Source organism: Ochlerotatus camptorhynchus, unplaced genomic scaffold, assembly GCF_037179485.1.
Source record: "Ochlerotatus camptorhynchus isolate MF236.1 unplaced genomic scaffold, CSIRO-AGI_Acam_v1.1 ptg000239l, whole genome shotgun sequence".
In the NCBI taxonomy this organism is placed as follows: Eukaryota; Metazoa; Arthropoda; class Insecta; order Diptera; family Culicidae; genus Ochlerotatus; species Ochlerotatus camptorhynchus.
Genome location: NW_027040729.1, coordinates 1,315,008 through 1,336,421, shown reverse-complemented (window position 1 = coordinate 1,336,421; position 21,414 = coordinate 1,315,008).

Here is a 21,414-nt window from a genome sequence, read left to right as displayed (position 1 = left end):
GACGTACCATGCTAGCCAACCAGGACGCATTGTAGAAAGTTTATTGGAAGCCCCCAGTTCCTCTAACACAGTCGTGCACGTCCCTGCCTGCGTTCATCACAGTCGTCCTGGACCTGAGTTTAGATGTGGGCTGGGGGTCTACCAACCTCCTATGACAGGCAAGTACACACTCAACCATTCAAATTCGATACCTGATGCCGATCGAACTTTCAGCACTTTGAATGCCGCTGTGCCAACTCCATCTCGAAACTCGGAACGCATCGTAGAAAGCCTCATGGAAGTCCCCAATCCCTCCGCCTCAGTCCTGCCACTTGCTGTCTCCGCGCATCATCGTCGTTCCGGGCCTGTGGTCGGATGTGGAGAGGGGATCTTCCACCCAACTTATTTTGGCGAGTATTCTTCCGATCTTGACATTGGTCAGCTACTTCCTGTCGTTCCTGTGATTTCCAGAAAGAACCAAATCCCGCTGACACGCCGTTTGCAGAACACCGAGACCCTCAATCACAACGACCAATTCTCCGTTTCAAGCCGAACATCAGCCGCCATTTCATCTAGCCTGGGACGCACGTCACAAAGCAGTATGGAAGCCCTGGACCCACCTAACTCAGCTGTGCCCACTACTGGTTCCAGTCCTGGTCAGTTCACACGCCCCCACCATCTAAGTCGTCCCGGCCCTGAGTCTAGTGCTGGGGACAGGGCTTTCCAAGCTGCCATCCACGGCAAGTACCCTTATTCTTTCGACGTTGCTCTGCCTGATGCTGCCTCCACTTCCAGATTGCAGCCCGCTGTTCCATGCGTCCCAGCATCTCAAATTCTGCTATACTACCAGAACGTCGGTGGCATGAACAGCTCACTCGCCGAATACCAGCTAGCATGCAGCGACGCATGCTACGACATATACGCCTTCTCGGAAACCTGGCTGAATAACAACACTTTGTCAAAGCAGTTGTTTAACGATACATATTCCGTCTACCGTCAAGATCGATCAACCCTTAACAGCAACAAGACCTCCGGTGGTGGAGTCCTTCTGGCCATTCGCTCCTGCTTCGTATCTCGCTTACTGAAACCTCCTGAAGATTCGACGGTTGAGCATCTGTGGGTTGCAATTTCAACTCTAAGTGGTACAATCTATATCTGCGTGATATACGTTCCTCCCGACCGCGTTAACGACCACAGCCTGATTGAGAAGCATGCACTTTCGCTGGATTGGATTGTCTCTCAAATGGATGCCAGGGACAGCATCGTCATCTTGGGCGATTTCAACCTTGGCACTGTATCGTGGCTTAGCGATGCTCACGGCTTCTTCTTTCCTGACAATTCCCGTTCATCGTTCAGACCGGCTTCTCTCTCCTTGCTTGACGCGCATTCAACCGCAAGGCTTCAGCAAGTGAATGGCGTTCTGAATGCAAACAACCGTTTGCTCGATCTGTGCTTTGTCGGGGAGGATTTGGGACAAAGCTGCTCTGTTACCCATGCTCCGGCACCGCTCGTCAAAAACTGCATCATTCACCTCTACTGTTGACGCTTGCAATCGATCCTGAGAAACGCTTCCAAGACCACGCCGAAACCGTCTTCTACAACTTTCACAAAGGAGACTTCGAGCGAATGAATAACTTTCTCGCTAATGTGGATTGGAATGCGACACTAGACTTCGGGGATGCGAATCTGGCTGCCTCGACCATGTGTGGTATCATATTCTACGCTATCGATCAGTTTGTGCCTAAAAAACACGGTGTAAACCTGCCAAACCCGCCTGGTCGAACTCTGATCTTAAGCATCTGAAAAAAGGTGAAAAGGGCTGCACTGAGGAAACACAGTAAATATCACACAGATTCTACGAAGGCTAATTACGTCCGCGCCAACAACGAGTACCGAGATCTCAATGCAAGCTTGTACAACGCACATCAGTCTCACTTGCAGAGTCGTCTCAAAGCTAATCCTAAGGAATTCTGGCGATATGTGAACGAGCAACGGAAAGAAACGGGATTGCCGTCCAATATGACTGATGGCGTTACTGATGCCAACTCCGTCGCAGATATCGCCAATATGTTTCGCACACAATTCAGCAGCGTTTTTTCAGACGAAGTTCTTGATGCTCAGGAAATTGCTGCTGCCACGAGTAATGTCCCTCGTACGTCGGTGTTTGGTTCTCCATTCACCATCCACAGCGACATGGTGATTTCAGCCGGGAAACAGATGAAAACATCAACAGGATCTGGTCCAGATGGCATTCCCTCATTAGTACTGAAACGTTGCTTAGACACTCTTTCAGAGCCCTTAGCTAAGGTCTTCAACTTGTCAATGACCTCCGGAGTTTTTCCAGAATGTTGGAAGGATTCGTTTGTTTTCCCGGTTCACAAAAAAGGATGCAAGCAGACTGTCGCCAATTACCGCGGAATAGCTGCATTGAGTGCAATCTCCAAACTATTCTATGTCTGTTAAGATCGGTGACTACGCTTCTCCACCCTTCATTGTTACATCTGGTGTTCCTCAAGGCAGCCACCTGGGGCCATTGCTTTTCCTGTTGTATATGAACGACGTGAACTTGATCCTCAAATGCCTTAAACTCTCGTACGCCGACGACATGAAGCTCTACTACGTAATAAAAGGGCCTCAAGACGCTCAAGAACTTGAAGTCTTTGATGATTGGTGCCGGATAAACAGGATGTATTTAAATGTGTCTAAGTGCTCGGTCATCTCCTTTGGCCGTAAACGGGCGATGCATTTCCACGATTATACCTTAAGAGGAATAAGCTTGAAACGCGAATCGACTGTCAAGGACTTGGGAGTCATGCTCGATTGCAAATTAACGTTCAAGGATCACATTGCTTATGTTGTATCTAAAGCTTCATCGCAGCTAGGATTTTTATTCCGTTTCGCCAAAAGCTTCAAGGACGTGTATTGCCTGAAGGCTTTATACTGTTCCCTGGTTCGACCTATACTGGAATACTCTGCCGTTGTTTGGTCGCCATTCTATCAGAATGCCATCCATAGAATTGAAGCTGTTCAGCGAAAATTTATTCGCTTTGCGTTGCGACACCTTCGTTGGCGCGACCCGCGTAACTTGCCGAGCTATGAAAGTCGCTGTAACCTCATCGACCTGGAGCTCTTTGAAGGAAGGCGTAATGTGGCGAAGGCTTGTTTCGTTGCGGATCTTCTGCAAGGGAACGTCGACTGCTCCACACTTCTCAGTCTTCTTGACATCAACACTCAACGACGGGACCTCCGGCTGCATGCGTTCTTCAACAACCGGCGTTCGAGGACCAACTATGGCGTACACGAACCAATGTTGAGTATGTGCCGCGTTTTCAATAGTTGTTATTATGTGTTCGATTGTAATGTGTCCCGCGAGAAAAATAAGCGTAGCTTTAAGAGATGTTTGCGTTAATTTTGTGTTTGAAGCAGTTTTGATGTTTATATATAGAAAATTGTCATTAGGGTAACTATTTTATCTGTTGACAAGTAGAAATAAATAAATAAATAAATAAAACAGGTTCAGGATGTCTTGGTTCGTTGCTTTCCTCAATGTCTTACGCGAAAAACTTTCTGGATATCTAGATAAAAAAAAAGATAAAATGCTAAACTTTCTTCGAAATCTCTATTTTTTTGGGATTATGTAGAAATTCGTTACATTGCGTTATACTTTAATCAGTCGTAAATTTTAACATTACCAACGAAAAAGTATTTATATAAGAAAAACGAGACATAATAACTTAAAGTAATTTTACCTTCTAATAAGGATTTCATTGCTTGCTTCCTGCGCTTCTTCACTTAATTGTCCGATCGGCAAAAGTGCTTTTTCCACGACATCTGGACCGTGAATAAGTATTTTATGAACCGTCGGGCTCATCGGGTACCATGAATACGTTTTGATGTACATTTTCGCTGTTGATTCGCAATACTTTCGGAATTCTCCAACATTGATGCTCAACCCGCTGGAAATGGTTTGAAGTATCACTTTGAATCGGTGCATAATTGATAGATCGAATCCTGTAATCTCTGCTGATTTTTTCAAATTGCCAAAAAATCTTCTGGCCGTGTTTCCGTCATTAGAGTTGCCCAGTCCTTGTTTAGGCCGGTCAATTAGCAAACCGATTTCTGACTTAAAATCATCCTGAATCGTTTTCTTTCGCATCGCTACAATTTTTTTTACTATCGGGGTCCGATACCCGCCACTGTTTTACAGGAAGCTTATAATAAATGTGAAAGACACATTCCAGAAATCTAATCCACGCGTGCAATATCGACAGGCCAAATTCCAAATAGGACGAATCAGCCTTTGCCGCCAACACTTTCTCAAAATCATTTAAGTCTTTGGATGTTAGCTTACACCTAAAACACTTCTGGGTTGATTTGGTTTCCGTAATAGAATTACATATTTTACCATTGTGAAAAGCATGATGTAGTTAACCTTCATTTCCATAGTGTTAACGGTGAATGTCAGTGGATTTAGAGCTAGAGGTAATTTATATCTGTAACTGAAACCAGTTCGATTTTGTTCGCTAACCTGGTTAAAATGTCATATTTAATTATCTTAAAGATAAATCGTCCAGCTCAAACCTTTGTAGGGTTAAGAGGTGGGACCATCATCATCATCACCTGCGTTTATGATTTTTGATGCAAATTTTAACTCCCTCCTATTAAAGGAATTCGGCAAGACTTTGTTTCGGCACAATTGTCTTAATAGGAGGGGCTTAACATTTGCATCCAAAAGGCATAAAGATAGGTAGCGTCTGGCAGTTCTCGGTATCATTATTCGGCGACTGTGATAGGAAACCACTATTCCCATCACGGAAACGCCTCGTTTTCAGATGACAAAATTACGCAGTTTTTTTTTTGCTCAAAACGCAATAGCTAATACGCTTATTCAATAGCTAATACAAAAAAGCGAAAGGAGGAATTTCTCGCTAAAATTTTTCCAATCGTGAGAGACTCGCGATCAATCATATAAATTCGAGATTTTATTGCTTTTCTCTAGCGTCCTGGAGAAAACCTTACGAAGCGTTTCTGGTTAATTTACATGGTCATGTGGTATTCGGTCATTGCGACAATTCGTATGTACCACTTCAATACTTGACGAATTCAACCACAAATGCTGGGTACATTATCAAAGATTTTTGGGGGTGATGTTGCTGGCAGCTAGGCGAGCAAACGGTCAATGAAAGTTAACTCTTAATCATCAATAATTTATGGTCGTCCTGAATAGAACCGTATTGCCGTGATGGTTGAGTAATGCTGAGCTATTAGGGTGTTCAACACGGAGGAGGCTGGCGAGCTGCAGTTGTTTGGAACGAGGGTTACGCGCTTGGCATAGACGGCCCACAGTGTCTCACAACGAGCAACTGAATCCGATCAGCGGATGAGGGCAACCTTGATAGCTAGCTGCTAGCGGGGAGCCTTTCGTTGTCTACAATATTGAACACCACGCGCCAAAAGCACTGTTGTTCCTGCTGACGACCGACCGGACACCCCCACACACGGTGATTGAATAAACACCGTTCAGTGAGACCGGATAGAACTCGATTTTGAAATCTGTGTAAGGGAAAGTGCTTTTTGCAGGCAATCCGATATAATTTTGATTACCATTGCAACAGTTTGACATTTGTTTAATTTTCAATAGTGACCTATTGAAAATTAATAAAGTTTTCAATTAAGCAGATTGGTAGCAAAATTTCTAATCGATGGGCTTGTTTAGAATTAAAATCCATCCGCTCTTGACAGAGTTATATGTGGTAAAAACCTGACCACTTTTCGTAACGCAGTGAATTTTAATTTTTGGAATTACACCCCTAATATGTTGATGTATTGATTTTTTTAAGAAGTTGTTACAAAAAAATTAAAAGGAATTTCTTGTTAACTGATTTAATGTGAATCGCCGGGGAAACCTTATTACTGATTAATGTCATTATAATCTCGCTATTTCAAAAGCACAAATATCAGCAATCACAAAACATAAAACAATTAAAATGGTACTCTTCGTTTTCTGCAGTGCAGCAAACGGGGAGTAGTAATTTAATGAGCGTCGTCCCAGCGGATTCCAATATTTGTGCTCTAGATGTTAAATGTTTACTTGTGCAAGAGGAGCTCCACACGGCCATCCAGAACGACTCAGCGAGTCCATACGAAATTTACTCATATTTGGAAAAACCTGCAGGAACTCATAGCTAATGAGTAACTGCAGGTTTTCCCAAATACAGTCAGGAATTCTTATTATCGGATTCCTTTTTTTAATTGGGAACTTCGCCACTAGAGGCGCTTCACTATTATGTTACATATGACGGGCGCTATAATATATGGATCTTAGGATCTTTGGCGATTTGGGAAAACCAATACCATTTACATTTCGGCTAATGTCTGCCATCCGGCTCTTTAACGCGATGTCCATCTGAGCAGCAATGCGATCTCGCATGCCAGGGATCGAGTTCAAGAGTTTAAGGTGATTCCTTGTGGAGTCCACAAATGGCCGCTACGTAGCTATACATGAACTTCCACTTCGAATTTTCATTTACACAAATCTCGGAAATAAGTGCCGAATTTCACCTGAAATTTCTACTTCATGTATGCTGCAGTACAGCAAACGTGGAGTAGCAATTGGAATGTTGCAAGTGTCGTTGAAGCTGATGTTTGTGCGCTTAAAGTTTCGAAGTGGTTCCGAGGATAAGGATGTCGCAGCGATTCACCTTAAATACAATCTTCATCTCTTCCGCTATCCTTTTGACTGATACACACTTAAAAATACCTAATTTTGCAGGTCACGAAATCCATCTTTTACATAAAGGATGAGACGTAAACAAACATGACTCGACAAAAAGTACGTTTAAATGAGCTGAATTGTGCGTCTATTATGATTCAATTGTATGTCAGAATTGACGCTCGTATATGTCAGTCTCAAAGCACCTAAATTTACATTAATTTTCCTAAGTGTGTAGACAATTATCACACTTTTCCCAAAAGTCCTTCCAATATCACTTTCTTGATCCCGAACAGTTAGTGTACTAATGAACGTAGCGTGGAGGTGTGTTACAGTTTAGTCCCTAACTTATTCAATTTGACCTTTTCAGGAGTATACTTGATCATCCCAGTTATATGGGTGATAATACTTGTTTCCTTCATGGATTTCATTGAATGATTTAAAACCTACTTATCTGCCTAACCTCTTCATAGAAATATAATTATCATGAAAATTATCATCGATCCATTTTGTAAACCATCATCTTTATGTTGTCAGTAGGTATACAGGTATATATAGCATCTAGTGATGAGTGAGTGGTCCAAGCTCACATTTTATAGCAAACCTCTCACTGTGCATTGGCTTGTATCATGGAGCGAAGAACCCAAATGGTAACAAATTACCAGGATGAAAAAGCGAATATTGTTCCTTCTCCAACTCCCCCATCCACCCGGAAATCCAAAAACAAAACCTTTCTCCAATCAATCGAAGTACTATAAAATAAGACAATAAGGAATTATAAGATGAAAATCAAACACAAACATTCCTTGTCTCCCACACAAAAAAAAGGACCACGACCATCATTGGCAGTCCATAAGGAGCCAATAGTCGTCATCGTCGTCATCGTCGTTGATCTCTCGCAGAGAAAAGCAGAAACGCGTAAAGTGATTGTTTGCTGTTTCAATTTTCTGCATCGTCAGCTACGGATTTTTTTTTTTTTTTATTTATGATACTTTGCACATTGAGCACATTCATTGGCCATCCCGCCCCCGGGGGCGATCGATGGTGATGGCGAGGACGCGGATTCGGTCCGAAAATAGTACGAAATGAAAGGAAAATAACGGTTGGTTGCAAACAATCAGCACCCGCATGCCAGAGAGACAAACAAAAAGAATTGCAACTACCGACCGACCGAAATCAAGAAATGGAATGAATGGAACTTTTGCAGCGTAAGATTTGTCTTGCTTTTCTCGGTTCCAGGTTCTTCCTAGTTCGGTCAAGTCAATCGAACCACGAACGCCGGGTATCCGGGAAAGCAATTTTCACGCCTGTCATCGAACTCGAAAGACAGCGCGCGGCACCCGATGAAGCGGGAGGAAGTTAAGAGAAGAAAGTCGAAAGGTTTCTTTTTCTCAGTTTGCACAATTTTTGCAATTTCGACTAAAGAGAAACTTTGCTGGCAGTGGCGATGAAGATTTTTCCAAAGTTTCTTACAATCTGTCTATGCTGATGGACAATACACAGTGATCTGAGTGAAAGGTTTGCAGTATTGATGCAGGCAATAATAATTTCCAATAGTATAGTTGAAGATGCTAATTTCAAATAACAGACTAAAGTGGTAATTTTTTAAGCGATGAGGAGATGAAAGTATAGAACTGATAGTTTCGTTAGATTACGGCAGTGTGAAAATTGCATATGGAGAGTAGAAAGCGAGCAAGGACAACTTTAGGAAGGTACAAATCGGTTTTATTATCCTTCTTTACCAAACTCCTCCAATAGTAATTTGAACATTGTAGAATCGGCATCTATTTGCGAAAAAAGCACTTCCGTCTGCGTAAAATATAATTCAAATGTCTGAGGCATCGAACTATTTTATGATTCATTTGGTTTTGTTCAAGATATTGGATTCCAACAAAAACTCGATATTAAGGACATTGCAATTTTTGAAGATCTGAGATTTAAAAAAAGTAACGATTTTCCGAACTAAGGATTGTGCTCGAAAAAAAAGCAACACTTTCTTTTGTGTATAACTTTTTATTGCATGGGTAAAAATTGATGAAATTTTGACTAGTTAAGAGTGTGCAAAATCTCGTCACAATCTGTCAAGTGGTTATGGAGATGGCTTCCAAGCAAGAAGTGCTTCGACAAAATACTATAGGAGCGGTCGTTGAAAATCCAGACCAGTCTCATAGGTGGATCGCGAAACAGTTTGGAATCGACAATTCGATCGTGTCCCGTGTGGTAAAATCATTCAAGGAGACGACCCAGCGGCGAGCTGGCAGCGGAAGAAAAACGAAGACGACCGACCTCGGGAACGCAAGGAATGTGACGGATTACTTCAAGCGCAATCCAAACCTTTCGATTCGGGACGTAGCCAAGAAGGTCAATTCTTCCGTCTGGTTCGACCAACAGACAATGAAGCGGGCCGGACTTCATGTCTTCAAGGTAAGGAAGGTGCCTAACAGAACCGATAGACAGAATACGGTGGCCAAATCCCGCACCAGGAAGCTGTACTGCGAGTAGTTGGTGCAGCCGAAATGTATTGGTTTTATGAGGATCCTGTAGACTATGATGGATGTCGAGGATGGCTATTTTGTTTCTGCAGTGCTCGTGCGAGCAGCCCCATTCTGTTAATTCAATGTGGAAATTCGCTGATGCTGATCAATAGTAGTAACAATTACCCAAAGTAACACTTGCAACATCTTGCATGAAAAATAAAAAAAAATCCAGTTGTAAATAAGTTATATATTAATTGCTTCTAAAACATCCTGTTTTAGACGCGTTGTATTGTTGTTTGTGAAGTATTCAACCTTTCTGACAAGCAATTGTTATCTTGAAGTTATAATTCGATATTGCATGTGTCAATTACCAGGTTATAACACATTTATAACTGATTGTATTTGGTGAAAACTGGTTAGCCTTATGTGCAACAGGTTTTTATATGTCATTATTAGAAACATGAATACATCTGAGATATAACTTATTGATAACATGTTATTAATAAGTTATTGTTTGTGCAAACGTCCACTACCTGTGTTCCTACCTTACCAGCTGTAGTAATAGTAGTGTAAATAGTAGTTCATCTGTAGTAGAATAGTAGGATAGTAGTTCATCTGCCTCCGCCATGGGAGGACAGTCAAAACCACTGTCTTTTATTCAGCCATCCGTAAACACAACGTAGGAAAGGTTCTGCCCGTGCGCGATCGGTTATATTTCAGTTATACTCATGTTTCCAAAAATGACATATGAAAACATGTTGTATATAAGGCTAGCAAGTTTTCATCAAAAACAATCAGTTATAAAAGTGTTATAAATAGGCAATTGAGAGTTGCCATACCTAATTATAACTTCAATATACGATACAAGTAATGTTCTTGTTTTTCGTGTTATAAACATGTATTGAAAACAATTATGAAATTTCTCAATGCATTATACAAACTGCACTACAATATGGTTGACCAATGAAGCAATGTATAGAATGAAAAAATCATTTAATTTGTGCTTTCAATATCACATGTACGTTTTGTAAAAGAGAAAAGTTAGATAATTAAAAAAGAAAGTTGATATTCTATTTGTTTTTGTTTTTTGCAAAGTTGGGGAATTTTATTAAGATTTTTTTATGCAATTCAATTTATTATATTAAGCTTTTTTCTTAGAGTCAATGAGCTTTTTAGAAGTAGAATGTAGAGATTTACCATAAGTTTGCAACCGTATAAATGTTTCCAGTACGGAATCGCAGTTTAGGCACTTTATTAGGGAGGATGAAATTTATTATTTATTAGGAAGGATGAAATTAATTTGCAACATGTCCAATACATTAGATTGCGTTAAAGTCATAAATAAGTTATGCAAGTCAAGCATATGCTATATATAGATCCCACCTCTTGCGCTTTTTTCGGTATAATCAGTTGTATATAAGTGACTAAACGTAAATTTTTACCGCTGATATTGTCATAAATAAGTTATGTAAACTCGTTTATGACAAATTGTGTTGCTTGGGTATGTTTATTTCTGTTGATTATGGTAGTACATTGATTAAACATTTTATTAGATTTGCCTACCTGGTGATTCATATGTGTTTCATTTGATATTCTAATTTAATATTAGCGTTTTCGAATGATCATCTGATCGGATTGCCTACAGAAATCTCTGAACCTTTGGATGGTAGCTGCAGCTAGGCGATGTATCTCAGAGTTCCTCATTCGTGGAAGGATCATTCTCAAAAACTTGTTTTGGATCCAACATAGTGGATATGGAAAAAACACAGTAGGCTCTGCCCGCGAACGGTTGGTTTTGTTTTCGCTGGCGCTGATTTTATCTGTTTCCGCATATTTCTAGATAGAGCTTGAATTGAGGCGTAACAGCTTTTGTAAACAATGACTTCTATCGATGATTTCTAGGAATTCAAGGCACGCTCACGCAGACCAAGATAACCATCGGATAGGGGAAGTCTTTCCCTACCCGATGAGGATGTTAGTTTGCTTGGGCGTGCCTTAAATTTCTAGAAATCATCAAGAGAATTCATCGTTTACAAAAGCTGTTAGGCTCTAATTCCAGCTCTATCTAGATTTTTCAACAATTTTAGTTTTCGCGTGTGGATAAGCGTATATTAAGATCGATCACGTGTTAAGAAGCTTTTTAGTAATATTAATTACAACGTGAAAACTCTGGGACAAGAATTTGTTTCGAGTAGCTGTGTTGCTGATGCTGCGTTGGTTGGTTTTTCTTTTCGCTTGTTTTTGGTGCTTGCCACCCTCCAAGAAGAGTTTTACCGGGTATTTTTTTTTTTGCTTTTCTTGGTGCTGGCGTTTTGCCTTCCGGCAAATGCACGCGAATGAGGTGTTAGGCAAAAATTCGGTTCAAATAAAAAACGCATGTGATTCAAAATGTTGTGTTCGGTTGTAAAAACAACGCGGAAGATTTTTCTCGATTACTGCGAGTGAACAAACCTGTGCTTTTTCGAAGGCAGAATTTGAAGAGATCCATCTGATTATAAATGAATCATAAATGTATGTTTCCATATATTACTAAATACGCGCCAGATTTCGAAACTCACATTTCGAAATCTGGAAGTATGTTTGCAGTACCATTATTCATAAGATAGCGTTAGTGTTTATATGCGGGGCTTATTGTATGTGAAAGTAACCTCGGAAAGGACGTGAATTACCAGGTATTCTGAAATGGGTTACTGAATCTGCAGTAAAGCTATCGATTTCTAACTACCTGACTACTAAATTTGCTTAATGCGTCAAGGATTAATGTAAGCAAATTTCTTCCATAATACCACTGCCGGCCAGTGGGGGTTAGATTGAATACACACACATACTGTAGCCAGCATAAAGTTGGTTAGCCGAAATCGGTCTACTAGAGTGTTCCGTAGATTAGTTTTTAAACAAATGGTTTAAGCGCCACCTCCATAGAGGACCACTTGTCGTTTCGGATGTCCGGTAAACTCAAAACCCCAGGGCGAGCTCAGTCTAATGCAAAGGATTGGAACGCGCTAGTAGACATTAAGTACTTGGGATTCAAAAGAAAACATTAAATCCAACCGAATGAAAACTAACCAGAAACCGAAACAAAGTTTTTGCGAGAAATCAATCAAGAAATCGTGGTCTTCCTTTTTCAGCTTTCGGTTCTGCTAATTTGCTTACAGTTACACACCTACTCAGCCAAACCTTGTTATGCTCAAAGAACCGTTTGCTGTTTCGACAACTCTTTGTCCACAATCTTGCAAATTTAAGTGTGAACATGCGAATTTTCTTTTTTTTAATTCTGATGTATTGATTTTCCTGGCTTCAAACTTGTTAACCACAAACTGGAATAGAGCTGCTGAGAAACCATTATTTGTCAGCTGTTCTGCCAGATCACGGTTAGCGATTTTCAAACCTGTTGTTTTTTGTTTTTCTTTTGAAATAATAGTTAATTAAGGAATTCCAGTAACGTCCCAAGTAACAATTCAAGATGAATTGTAAGAACAAAAGTTGATTATTGGTTGATTTAAGGTGTACGAAGCTGATTAACACCAGGCTGAATATACAGTTGATTAGTAGTGCATGAAGCGAATTGTATCCCCGTAATTCAACCTCAGTAAGTTAGCTGATATAAAGACTGAACAAGACTTATTTAAGCTTAATACTACTCTACAAACCAGCAATGCGCTACAAATATTCTGATAGCCTGATAGAATAATATGAATTTATTGTAAAATATTGTTAAATGTCGTCAGTCTCACTTCTTGCATTTCTGACATTTTAGTTATTCTAAATTCACTGCCTACCTTTCTAATCCCATACAGCACCAGCAGTAGAGACAAGGAAGAAGAGCTTTTTAAGAATAGCTCCACCTAGAAGTGGACTGTGACGACGTCGGAAGTATTGACATTAGTATTCCTGTGTTTTGTCTGTTCACCACTTTATATTGCACTTAATTTTCATACCGCATTTCAAAAATAGAATTCAATTATAGCACTAAAGCATCGAAATACATCGCGCACTTGTGACCACATTGTGTTTACTGCACTTGAAATGAGAGGAATGTTTTACTGTCACAATGTATTATTTACAATTCTGCATTGCTGTATAATACTCTTCCGGTTGCTATTATTCAACTTAATTTTGACGTGCTTCGTGTTAATGATCATACCTTCTGGCTCAAATATGCTTATGTGGTCGAGTGGGTATAGTTGACGCCTGTGAATCAGCGACTGCCGGTTCGAATCCCGAAATGTAAAGGTAATTTTTAGACATATAATAACAATATAAATATGTAAATCCAATTAGTCAGTTAGTGGTTTTCTCAAGCAGTCTCATAAAAAATATAAGATATGAAGCGGTCTTTCATTATATTTTTTTTAATAAAAAATGAAGGCTGAACAAGGGTTGGAAAAGACTGTTGGTTAATGCCTTGAAACGCTTATAATTTAGATTGCTGTTAAGCTTTGGGCTGATTAAAATCACCAGATTTAGATGTTTAAAAGCTGAACAAAGCTTAGAGCGGTCTATGTACAACAGTTATTCAAACTAAGCCTGAATTCAAATCGTTGAAAAAACACTTGTTAAGCATCAATTTGTTACCTGGGGTACCGCCAGCCATAGCGATTTTCTTTCAAGGATTCATTAACATAAAGGGCGAACACGAAATTATTGCGACACCGAAAATGTCATGCCAATTTTCTTATAATGTTTAGAATCAAACCAAAATTTTAGGGTAGTTTTATACATATATTTACTTCAAAAATCAAAAGAAAAGTTAATCAATGGAGCCTTGAGTGTAAAATTGAACGCATTTTCGCTTGATGCCCTCCATCAAAGTCTTTACAGTGTCATCCGGTACCAGTTTCTCAGTTTTTTTTTTCCATTTTCTTAACATGTCCTTCTCGTCGTTGACTGTCTTCTTGCTCTTCCGAAGTTCCCGCTTCATTATTGCCCAGTACTGCTCCACCGGGCGCAGCTCCGGAAAGTTTGGCGGATTCATGTCCTTTGGAACAAAATGGACAGAATTGGCCTCATACCACTCCAGGACACTTTTAGAATAGTGGCATGATGCCAAATCTGGCCAAAATAGCGGAGCTTCGTCGTGCTGCTGCAAGAACGGCAAATGGCGCTTCTCGAGGCACTCAGATTTGTAGATCTCGCCATTTACTGTGCCCTTTGTCGCGAAAGGCTCACTCCTCAGTCCGCCGGTGAAAAACTCCAACCCCGGAATTTGCTTAAAATCGGCTTTTATATACGTTTCGTCGTCCATCACACAGCAGCCATATTTTGTCAGCATCTTCTCGTAGAGCTTCCGTGCCCGAGTTTTAGCCGTCGATTGTTGCCGCTCATCGCGGTTTGGGAAGTTCTGTACCTTGTATGTATGTAGTCCAGCTCTCTTCTTTGCATTCTGGACGTAGCTCTGCGACATGCCGATCTTTTTAGCCAAATCACGGCTTGAGACGTTGGGATTTGCTTTAATCATCCGCTTCACCTTTCCCTCCGTCTTTTTGTTCTCCTGTCCCGGTTTTCTTCCAGCTCCTTTGCCGTGGTCCAACGTCAACCGCTCCTGGAACCACTTCAACACTCTGGAGACGGTTGAATGGTGAATGTTCAACATTTTTCCCAACTGCCGGTGCGACAGGTCAGGAAATTCCAGGTGTTTGGAAAGAATTTGTTCTCTCAACTCGCGTTGGTTCACCTCCATTTTCGTTGAATCGAAAAACACGACTTCGAGTTTGACAGCATGTACACAATACACATCAATGAGAAAGTGTGCAAAATTTGGTTGTTTTTTACCCAATGGTAAAAAAGTTATGCCCTGTTGAATGTGTCGCAATAATTTCGTGTTCGCCCTTTATAGTGCACTTAAGTATCACTTATTTGGAATTTTTTGTTGTTCCCGTTTTTTCAAGTAACGAACACGTGAGATGTTTGCCTTTTTATACAGCAGGACGAACTAAAGTGACTGCGTATTGTGTTCTCTTTCTAGTACTCGTTTTGAGCACGTGGCTAATCAAAGAAGGCTTTGCCGTTGCGTAGTGCACGTGTAATGAATCAATTTTTCTTGACGGTTTCAAAGATACCATAGCTTGTTTTCATCACTGCTTTATACGGACGCTAAGATTCAAATATACTGTGGTATGCTTTGGAATAATCTGTCAAAACTTCACCTAAAAATCACTTTTTCACAATTATCTTTTCATACATTGATTTCTCGCAAAAACTGTGTTGTAGACTAAAAGTGGTGGTGCACATTTTTGCCAAAGCAATTAAGATACTATCTCCTTCATTTGAAGAGTTACGTCAGTTTGTTGCATAAAAATATGAATTTTTATAAATTAAATTAAATGCTTTAAACAAAAATCGCTCTCGCAGTTTTCCCACCATAAATGAACAAAATAATGATCTTTTGAATGGAATTAAAAACTTGAAAATAGGTTTGCTCCTTTTAGAGATATTGATCATTAAAAAATGCCATTTTTTTTTTTAAAGAAAATCACCTTTAAGTTTCCAATAAAAAAAGATAGCAACTTGGTTGCTCGAGCAAACATATTTTTCATTAGAAGTTCTAAAAGTGTCTAGAACATTTGTTTTACGAGAAGTGAATGTATGAAAAGATATTCATAGAAAACCAATTTTTCAGGGGCCACCCTATTTTTTTTTCCTCTGTTCGGGACATAAAACCACTGCGACCAGTAATTTGATCTATTGTAGTGTCCTTAGTTTAGTGCATGTCGTATTACTCCATCACTATTGAGAAATGATGAAGTATTCGGTTTTGATACAGTTGTCATTCTTGCCTTTATCGCAAGGAATCGATTCTAATTGAAAGGTCCCGCTATTTATACCCTTCGGAGTGTTGAAACACCCTCCAAAGGCGCGCCCCTTTGTCAGTCAAAATTGGATTCCTTAGCAAAAAAAAAACAAGACATGACACCGATAATGACCATGCATCAGAACCCTAGTCTTAACCACTTCAAACTAGGAAACAACGAATAGAAGATTAGGAATCACATAGGTGAAGACTAACTAACTCATTTTTTCCTTGTTTCAAGATCATCCTCGGTCCAGGCAACCCGAGGACTTATCACTATCAACAAGGCATAAAAAGTAACAAGGACTAAGATGTGTTCCTTTGATTACTGTAAAATCCTGTTCCCCTAGTTTGAAGTAGTCAAGACTAGGAATCGGTGGTAGATCTTACATCCCGTAACGTACCACGAAAAGGTGATCTACCCACGTTACGGGGCAGGGGCCACCCTAACTTGATTGTTAAAAAAAACATAACTCATGAACCATAAGAGATGAAAGTTTGGTGTATTGAGCAAAGGTGCCGCAAATTGATTGTTCTACAACTTTTTTGAACATTGAATTGGTCCATCTTAAATAATTAAAAAATTCACTTTTGCAATTTACCAATTTTATGGACCATCCTAATTTCACTAACATGAAAAAATTGGCCAAAAAATAGAAATAAACTTTCAGCAATACACCATACGCCTAAAACCGACGGTTTTAGCGCAAACATTTTTGTTTTCCTAAATACGGCTTTGGGACCATTGTGCATTGTACGGTTCTACTCACGCTTCTGCTTTACCGACTGCTCCTCACCATCGTCTGTCACCCCTGCGACGCTCGCTGCACGGAATACAATAGACTCACCAAATTGGGTGCGAGTCTCGTTCGCTAATTCACCAACTGCGTTGCGTGGTGATATCCCGGTGGGTGGGAAAAATGTTCACCTGGAGCACGATATAGCCGGCGCAGCTCCCTTCTAACTCCGGCCGAAGTTAGGTCCTTTAATGTGTTAATGCCTAGCCAGATGGGCTAGTTTAAAGGGATTCCCCTAACCTCTGGTCTAGCCACAGAGATCGTCTGGGGTGGGCTACACTCGCCTCTATTGTTGGCTCGCTCGAGCTCGAAACCCTAGAGCTTCAAGGTCGGCTCCTGGCCTGTCGACACTGATCAGAAGAACACCTTTTTATCACTTTTACTCTTTATTCTCTCACTCACTTGTTATGTCTGTAGTGTGGGTGTGTAGATTGCTGGCCAGCGATGACGGGATTCTGCAGCGGGTGGGTTTTTCGGCGGTGGATGAACGGATTGTTCACAGTGGATGCCGGTGCTCTACGGTTGTCACCGTGTGGCACGACGGATGTGGCACTGGGGCTCGATCGGGTGATCGACGGTGGTCTCTCAGAGGTTGTCGGTGTCTTACCGATGGACGCTTGCTACACGGGTGTTGGCGTGTTAACGGACGCCCTCGTGGTTTTAGCCCGTAATTAATGGGTCCTGAGGGGAATATGAGAGGTGGTCTTAGGGCTGGGAATTACGCTACCGGGTTATTAATTGGGTCCTACCTAACTCTGTATTCGGTGGTATTAGCCGGTATTTGTTGGCGACTCTATATTTTTCACTTCATTTCAAAACTTAACTTGGCAGATCGATCTATCTCGCAATGGCTAAAGTGAAAGAGAACCTTCTCTTCAGTTTGACCCAGTAGCTTCCCCCTTGACCTAAGCCCATTTCCACCTCCCTCCATTTTTCCACCACCCCTAGTCCATATCCTTCTCCTGTTTCCAACGCCCACCTTCATCCTTACTCCTTCCCGTTATGTGTTCTGTGTTATGTGTTGTTGGTGTGACTGGGTTACAATATTTAATTGGACCGTTGGTTTGGGAGTGGTCTTTCATTTGCCTTACATATTTAATTATATTTACATTCAAAACATCCTATTCCTCGCTCTCGCTATCCCCTGATTTTTCTCGCTCGAAGTGAACCAATAGGGTACAGGAACCAAAACGGTAACAAATGCCGACGCGTGGGGTCAGGGTAGTGGTAATAACGAGGAGGCGCGGTATGCCGAGTGGGAGGTGGGACGAAACTAGAGACAAAAAGCCGTCAAACGGCTGTACAACTGGATGAGCGCATTGTTGCAAAACCGCATAGCAAATAATTTACCTTTTCGGTTGAAACTTAAATCGCGCACAGTACCGCACTAGCCTACTAAACTAAATCAATAGTAACTACACCTAATCAAAGAAATTAACGAATAATTAATTACACTGAACTTAAAGACACTTCTCACATTTTAAATACCCCAACAAACACACCACGAAACTACTCACAAAAACTTCACAGTCCTGCCTCTTCCACGGGTTGGATTAAAATGGATGAGAAAGAACTTGGGATTCCTCAGAAAGGCCGCTAATTATCAAAAGACGATTTCCGATTACCTTCCGATTCGATCAGAGATACTATCTCTTTTCCTCCCAAGTATCCCACATCTGTCTAGCTCATTCCAATCTTTAACTTAAAGTGTTTTTCTTATTATTAAATTTCCGACGACAAGTAATCCTACTGGGAGATTATACTCAATCCCACGGATCAAATTCCATGCCACCTCAAATGAGAAAACTTACACGCCTAGTGAGCGGATAAACAAAATAATGAGTGAAATTTCATGCAGGGATAATTTACTCTTGATATGAGTTCACCAGTTGCATACAAGTGAATTGGGATAGTGCGTGTCGTTTCGAATAGTAACAGTGAACATTTGTAGCATTTAAATTTCATACTACATTAATATAATATCTAATCAGAATACCGCTACAATACACACACATGGGAATTTGCGCTACTCTCCCAGATTGGCACCTAGTATTCTATTACAGGAAGGATTATTTGCTTATAGACAGCAAGCTTGTTTTTCAGGGACAGAGTGGATCGCTTGTTGATGAGTGGATATAAGGAACTCATCAGGATGTTACATTTGGTTTTTGTTTTGTCAATGTGTTCCCTGAAAAGTAACTTGTTGTCGATTGTAATGCCGAGGTACACTACCAGACGAAACAAGTCTGGGTGATTTGGAATGAGGAAAGATGATGACCTGGGTCTTTGCCGCGTTGATACGGATCTTCCAGCTGTTGAAGTATTCTGACAGGACATTTAGGCCTCTCTGAAGTTTTGCAGTCAGAGCTCCGATGACCCTACCCTTAGAGATGATGGATGTGTCATCTGCTAACAGAGACAGCGATCCACAGGTTGAAGACAGCGGAGGTGAACAGGTTGAATAAGATGCGGCCAAGGATGCTTCCCACGGGGGGGGGGGGGGGTCGACCCCGGTGTAGTGGTTAACATACATACCTCTCACGCCAAAGTCACGAGTTCAAATCTCACCCCCGGACAAGTCACGAAGTCACGACAAGTAATGTGACGATTATAAAAAAAAAAACTATAAGGGACAGCCCTATTGGGTTGTACGCAATGGTGACGTAGGACTACGTGGTCTTAAATAATAAATCTTATTTGTTAACTGCAGCAGAAGCTTGTGTTTTGTGTAGGAAATGGAATTTGAGCGGGGTTCTCTCTGTTTATACTCTTTAGTATGACGCGCTTGGCATAGATGGCCCACAGCGACTCACGAAGAGCTACTGATTTCGATTAATAGCGGTGCGGCTTTTTCCTCCTTCTATGGATGCTCATGTGGGCTATAGCTCGCTGCTTGCAGGCAGCCTTTCGTTGTAAACTGGAGAACAATGTTCAACGCCAAGCGCCTGCTGCTGCTGCTGATGCTGACGACCGGACACCACCACACACGGTGATTGGAACTGAATCCGATAAGTGGTTGATGCCAGCCTTGGTACCCGAGCAAAGTCCAGCATCAAAATGACAGCAAATTGAAATCAAGATTTGATATCAACATCAAACTGAAATCATAATTTGATTTCAGTTTCGCAATTCACAAATTTGATACCAAATTTTGTTTTCATTTTGCTGTACATTTGCTCTTCAACAATATGTTGTTACGGGTTTGTTTTCATTGCCTTAGCATAATATCAAATTGAATACTTGTTTTGTTATCAACAGGAAAAATTGATATCAAATTTAGTTTTCAGTTTGCTCTCACTGATAGCAGAAATAGTTTTCTATGTGATGTCACAGGAAGATTTTTTTGCTCTCAATTTTGATATTTTAACCGTTAAAACGACCAAAACGACAGCAACCTGAGCAATCATTATCAGCGAAATCACAACATCAAATTTAGATTTCAATTTGATCTCAAACTTTGCTCGGGTAGCTAGCTGCTTGCGGGAGCCTTTCGTTGTGTACTGGAAAACACCACCACTCACCACGCGGTGATTGAATAAACACCGCTTGGTGAGACCGGATGGAATTCAACTTTTAAATCTGTGTTAGGGAAATCACTTTTCACAGGTAATCGCTGATTATTTTAATAATCAAAACAACAGTTGCACACTCGTGCCATTTTCGATAGTGTTATTTTGAAAAATGATAAGGTCTTAAATTTAACAGATGCGTAGGAATATATCTGATCAATTGGTGATAAAATTATTAAAATTGGTCCAGGGGCAGCTGAGTTATTAACGTTCAAAATCTTTCATGATTTTGTTACATGTTCCATTTTCGGTTTTCACAAAGTGTACCCCTATATAGAAATCACAGACGTAGTCCTACGTCAAAAAGGATGCTTCGCTGTGGGACACCCACACCAATGTGGAAAGCATCCGATGTGATGCCATTGAGAGAGGCTCTGAATGTCCTGTCCGAAAGGTAATTTTTAATTATCTTTACTAGGCAGATGCCGTATCGCTGCAATTTGTAGACCAGGTCATCATACCAAACATTGTCGAACGCTTTTTCAACGTCCTACAATGCCATGGCAGATGTTTTAGATACAGACTTGTTCCGTCTGTTTCAAACAGCTTGGATAACCCCGAGAGAAGGCTGATGGGTCGGTAACTTGATGGAGATGATGGATCTTTCCCAGGTTTCCGGATGGGAATGACTTTAGCTGACTTCCAGCACGAGGGAAAGTAGCCAAGTCTTAGGCACTGATTAAAATTCTGGAACTCAGGTGTTTGAGTTCCAGATTCAGGATTTGGTCGAAGCCTGGAGCCTTCATATTTCTAGATGATTTGGTCAGCCGTAATCTTGGATTCCACAGGAAAGTTGTCAGGAATTCGATGGAGGTTGGTTGCATTTACCTCAACTGCAGTATCGTATGGACTAGGCATGTTCAGTCCGAGATTATGCAAGCTGACGAAATGTTGACCTATAGCATCAGCCTTCTCTTCAGGGGTTATCAGATGAGCAACTGAATCATTGGGTTGATTCAACGGCACAAGTGGGGGAATGGGGCTTGGCTTTTTTAAGGAGTATTTTGTTATCATTTTGATACTAAAGTCCTCATATCTGAGGTCCATCATCCTGGCTAGGATTATTTTTGTTAGACGCTTGCAATGGGTC